At 50.5% G+C, this 5,988-nt stretch overlaps 1 pseudogene; it reads left to right on the forward strand.

Annotated features, from left to right (window-relative positions):
- Positions 1-3,108: 3,108 nt before the first annotated feature.
- LOC113224457 lies at positions 3,109-3,861 on the forward strand (annotated as a pseudogene).
- Positions 3,862-5,988: the final 2,127 nt, after the last annotated feature.

Below are 5,988 nucleotides of genomic sequence, written 5' to 3' on the forward strand. Positions count from 1 at the left end.
TCTGGATATGCACTGCGGGTACACCTCGGTGTCAACCTTCCCCATACCACAGAGCCTCCTCCAGCATGAGCTGAGGGATACTCTAAAAGCCTCTGACCAGCACTCCTCAAAAAGTGAGTCTCAAAAGACGAGAAAAGACTGAGGAACCCTCAGGGACTGGAGGACACTAAGGAGCCATGACAGCTAAAAGCAATGCCAGGTTGGATCCTGGACCAGAAAATGGACATTAATGAAAAAACTGGTTAAATCTCTGTAAAGCTTAGCTGGGCCTGGTTGCTGGTGCCTGTAGTGCCAGCTACTCAGAAGGCTGAGGTGGGAAGATAGCTTGTGGCCAGGAGTTCTAGACCACCTAGGTAACATGGTGTGACCCCCGTTTCTAAATAAATTAAAAATTTTTTTTTTCGGCTGGGTGTGGTGGCTCATGCCTGTTATCCCAGCACTTTGAGAGGCCAAGGCGGGTGGATCATCTAAGGTCAGGAGTTCAAGACCAGAATGGCCAGCATGGCAAAACCCTGTCTCTTCTAAAAATACAAAAATCAGCCGGGCATGGCGGTGGGCACCTGTAGCTCCAGCTACTTGGGAGACTGAGGCACAAGAATCACTTGAACCCGTGAGGTGGAGGTTGTAGTGAGCCGAGATCACGCCACTGCACTCCACCCTGGGTGATAGAGCAAGATTCTGTCTCAAAAAAAAAAAATGCTTTTTATTTGAGATAGGGTCTCACCTCTGTTACCTAAGCTGGAGTGCAGCTGGCACAATCTCAGCTCACTGCAGCCTCGACTTCCTGGGCTCAAGACATCCTCCCATCTCAGCTTCTCAAGTAGCTGGGACTACAGGTGCGGCCAACATGCCCAGCTAATTTTTGTAGTTTTTGCAGAGGAAGGGTTTTACCATGTTGCTCAGGCTGGTCTCAAATCCCTGGGCTCAAGCGATCCTCCTGCCTCAGTCTCCCAAAGTGTTGGGATTACAGGCGAGAGCCACAGTGCCATAATTATATTATATAAAATAATATAATTTATATATTTTATTTAAATATAAATATATATATTTATATATAAATTTATATAAAAATTTATATAAAATTTTTATATTTTATATAAAAATAAAATATATATTTTATTTATATATAAAAATATATATATATTTTTTTTGGCCAGGTGTGGTGGCTCACGCCTGTAATCCTAGTACTTTGGGAGGCTGAGGCGGATGGATCATGAGGTCAGGAGATCGAGACCATCCTGGCTAACATGGTGAAACCCCATCTCTATTAAAAAATACAAAAAAATTAGCCGGGCATGGTGGCAGGTGCCTATAGTCCCAGCTACTCAGGAGGCTGAGGCAAGAGAATGGCGTGAACCCGGGAGGTGGAGCTTGCAGTGAGCCAAGATCGCACAACTGCACTCCAGCCTGGGTGACAGAGTGAGACTCCGTCTCAAAAAAAAAAAAAAAAAATTTTTTTTTTTGTATGTGAAGTGCAGTGCAGTGCAGCGGTGCAATCTCAGCTCACTGCAAGCTCCGCCTCCTGGGTTCATGCCATTCTCCCGCCTCAGCCTCCTGAGTATTTGGGGTTACAGGTGCCCGCCACCACTCTCGGCTAATTTGTGTGTGTGTGTGCCTGTGTGTTTTTAGTAGAGATGTGGTTTCACCATGTTAGCCAGGATGGTCTTGATCTCCTGACCTCATGATTCACCCAACTCGGCCTCCCAAAGTGCTGGGATTACAGGTGTGAGCCACCGCGCCTGGCCAAAAACTATTTTTTTTCATTAGCTGGGTGAGGTGGCACTTACTTGTAGTTCCAGCTACTCTGGAGGCTGAGGTAGAAGGATCCATTTGGTCTGGGAGGTCGAGGCCACAGTGAGCTGTGATCAGGTCACTGCACTCCAGCCTGGAGAGAGGGAGACCCTGTCTCTGAAAAAACCATAAAGACTGGAGTTTATAGTATTGTACTGATGTTAATTTCCTCATTTTGATCTTAGTGCTATGATTACATAAGATGTTAACACTGGGCGAGGCTGAGTGAAAGATATAAGGTGTGAAAGGAAACTAAGGCTGGCCGGGCGCGGCAGCTCAAGCCTGTAATCTCAGCACTTGGGAGGCTGGGGCAGGCGGATGACTTGGACCCAAGAGTTTGAGAAGAGACTGGCAACATGGAGAGATCTCGTCTCTACAAAAAATACAAAAATTAGCCAGGCATGGTGGTATGTGCCTGCACTCCCAGCTACAGGGAGGCTGAGGTGGGAGGATCACCTGAGCTCCAAAGTTGAGGCTGTGGTGAGCTGTGATTGTGTCACTGCACTGCAGCCTGGGTGACAGACGTGAGACCCTGCCTCCAAAAAAAAAAAAAAAAAAAAATTCAAACTAAGGCTTTACACCCTGCCTGCTCCTCTTGCAACATGTGGATTCCCATGACACCCTCCCTCTTTCCCTCCAGCCCGCTTTTCCCCTTTCATAGGGAAGCCCTCAAAATCATCTGTGGAGAGAGGCACAGACCTCGTTCCTGGGCATGCCCTTAACATTGGCAAAATAAAATTTCATATCGATTGAGACCTGTCTTACACATTTTGGTTTACAGAAGGAATTCTATACTATTTTTTGCAACTTTTCTCTGTATCTTAAAACTATTTCAAAATAAAACTTAAAACAGGCCAGGCGCGGTGGCTCACGCCTGTAATCCCAGCACTTTGGGAGGTCAAGGCAGGTCAATCATGAGGTCAGGAGATCGAGACCATCCTGGCTAACACATGAAACCCCAACTCTACTAAAAATACAAAAAATACAAAAAATTAGCCGGGTGTGGTGGCCGGCGCCTGTAGTCCCAGCTACCAGGGAGGCTGAGGCAGGAGAATGGCATGAACCCAGGAGGCAGAGCTTGCAGTGAGCGGAGATTGCAACACTGCATTCCAGTCTGGACAACACAGCGAGATTGCCTCTGCAGAAAAAAAAAAAAGCTCCAAGAAAACACCAAATGGCGGATGTGCCGGTGCAGCGGGCGGGGGGAGGGGGGCCCAGAGGTCCTGGTGGCCCTGGGATGGGGAATCGCGGTGGCTTCTGCGGAGGTTTCGGCAGTGGCATCGGGGGCCGAGGTCGCGGAGCTGGCGGAGGCAAGGCCGAGCATAGGAGTGGATGCCCGTCACCAAGCTGGGCTGCTTGGTCAAGGACTTGAAGATCGAGTCCCTGGAGGAGATCTACCTCTTCTCCCTGCTCATTAAGGAACCTGAGACCATTGACTTTTTCTTGGGGGCCTCTCTCAAAGATGAGGTTTTGAAGATTATGCCGGTGCAGAAGCAGACCCGCGCTGGCCAGCACACCAGGTTCAAGGCCTTTGTTGCTATCGGGGACTACAATGGCCATGTCAGCCTTGGTGTTAAGTGTTCCACGGAGGTGGCCACCGCCATCCGTGGGGCCATCATCCTGGCCAAACTCTCCATTGTCCCTGTGCGCAGAGGCTACTGGGGGAACAAGATCGGCAAGCCCCACACTGTCCCTTGCAAGGTGACAGGCTGCTGCGGCTCTGTGCTGGTGGTGCGCCTCATCCCTGCACCCTGGGGCACTGGTATCGTCTCAGTGCCTGTGCCTAAGAAGTTGCTCATGATGGCTGGTATTGATGACTGCTTCACCTCAGCCCGGGGCTGCACTGCCACCCTGGGCAACTTCGCCAAGGCCACCTTTGATGCCATCTCTAAGACCTACAGCTACCTGACCCTGACCTCTGGAAGGAGACTGTATTTACCAAGTCTTCCTATCAGGAATTCACTGACCACCTTGTCAAGACCCACACCAGAGTCTCTGTGCAGCGGACCCACGCTCCAGCTGTGGCTACAACATAGGGTTTTTATACAAGAAAAATAAAGTGAATTAAGCCTGAAAAAAAAGAAAAAGAAAAAGAAAAAGAAAGGCCTAAATAAATAGGCTGGGCATGGTGACTCACACCTGTAATCCCAGCACTTTGGGAGGCTGAGGCAGGCGGATCACCTGAGGTCAGGAGTTCGAGACCAACCTGACCAACATGGAGAAACCCCGTCTCTATGAAAAATACAAAATTAGCTGGGTATAGTGGCTCATGCCTGTAATCCCAGCTACTCAGGAAAGCTGAGGCAGGAGAATCGCTTGAACCTGGGAGGCAGAGGTTGCGGTGAGCCGAGATCATGCCACTGCACTCCAGCCTGGGCAACAAGGGCGAAACTCCATCTCAAAAAAAAAAAAAAAAATCACCCAGAGGCAAATCCCGGCATATTTTCTTCCAGTTCCTTCTCTTACATGGGGGTGACACTTTCTGCTCCACCTAAGGAAGGTCATGGCAGACACAGGATTCTATATCACTACATTGAGGTATCATGGCAGCCGGGGACGGTGGCGCATGCCTGTAATCCCAGCATATTGGGAGGCCAAGGCGGTGGATCAGTTGAGGTCAGGAGTCCGAGACCAGCCTGGCCAACATGACGAAACCCTGTCTTTACTAAAACTACAAAAAAATTAGCCGGGCGTGGTGGCACATGCCTGTAGTCTCAGCTACTTGGGAGGCTAAGGCACAAGAATCGATTGATCTCAGGAGGCAGGGGTTGCAGTCAGCCATGATTGTGCCACTGCACTCCAGTCTGGGTGACAGAGGGAGACTCTGTCTCAAAAAAAAAAAAAAGAAAAGAAAAGAAAAGAAAATGAAATGAAATATCATGACAGGCATCATCACTCTCATTTCACCAACAGGGAAATTAAGGCCTAGGGCAGGTCAAAGGTCACACAGCTAAGAAGGGCTAGGGCTGAATGTGAATGCAGGTCCCTGAGGCCAAGTTCCAGAATCTCACCACCATGCCAGGATTCTTGGTGGTTGTTTTTTTTGTTTTTGTTTTTTGTTTTTTTTGAGAAGGAGTCTCACTCTGTCATCCAGCCGAGAGTGCCATGGTGCGATCTTGGCTCACCACAACCTCCGCCTCCCAGGTTCAAGCCATTCTCCTGCCTCAGCCTCCCAAGTAGCTGGGATTACAGGAGCACACCACCACACCCGGCTGATTTTTGTATTTTTAGTAGAGATGGCGTTTCACCATGTTGGTCAGGCTGGACTCAAACTCCTGACCTCATGATCCACCCGCCTTGGCCTCCCGCAGGGCTGTGATTACAGGCATGAGCCACTGCACCCTGCCCCACGCCAGGATTCTTTCGAGGAAGTTCATTCCCTCACTCCTGCACACATTCATTTCAGCATGCCGAGGGCCTTGTGGGTCCTGGCCTGTGACAGACTGGGGGTGACAGAGTCTAGCTGGCCGCAGTCCTGCCGTCACCCAGCTTCCATTCTAAAGGCTTAATGTCTGCAGCCCAGGTCATCTGCTACCCGGCCTGGCCCAGCATGACCGGGTGGGGAAGGCGAGATGCCCCTTCAGAAGGACTCATCACTGCCCAGCTGTCAGCACCTTCGGGGTCCCCTCAGCTCTCAGATCGAGGTCACCCTCTTCCCTGCTGGCCAGTGACTAAGCAAGTGGTATCAGGGCCTTTTCTGTGTAACGGGGACTCCTCTGTCAGGCACTTAGATCCAGAGCTCCTCTGCTGGTGCCCTCTGCCCAATCCCCTTCCTCCTTATTTTTTTTTTTTTTTTTTTTTTTTCCTTTTTGAGACAGGGTCTTGCTCTGTTGCCCAGGCTGGTCACTGTCCCCTCTGGTGCATTCTTTGTCCCCATCAGCCTAATAAGCTCCAGGGGCTGGTAGCTGGCACAGAGTAGGAGGCTACACTCCCTGACCTTTCTATGCTGCACACAGTCCTGTGCCCATCCTGTCCTCAGACCTGCCAGGGCCATGACCAACCTGCCAAGGGCGTGGGAAACTGTGTGTGACCCAGCTCTAGGAGGAGGTGGAGCAAGCAGAAGGTAGAGGAAGTTGCTGCCCCGGTGGGTTGGGGGGGGGGGGGGGGGGGGGGCGCGGCAAGGCCAGGCGGGTGAGGATGTGTGGGTGAGATTGTGTGAGTGTCTGGCTCTCCTGGGTGGGGCTGGATGAATGTTTG

This window comes from Piliocolobus tephrosceles, unplaced genomic scaffold, assembly GCF_002776525.5.
Source record: "Piliocolobus tephrosceles isolate RC106 unplaced genomic scaffold, ASM277652v3 unscaffolded_44846, whole genome shotgun sequence".
NCBI classification, from domain to species: domain Eukaryota; kingdom Metazoa; phylum Chordata; class Mammalia; order Primates; family Cercopithecidae; genus Piliocolobus; species Piliocolobus tephrosceles.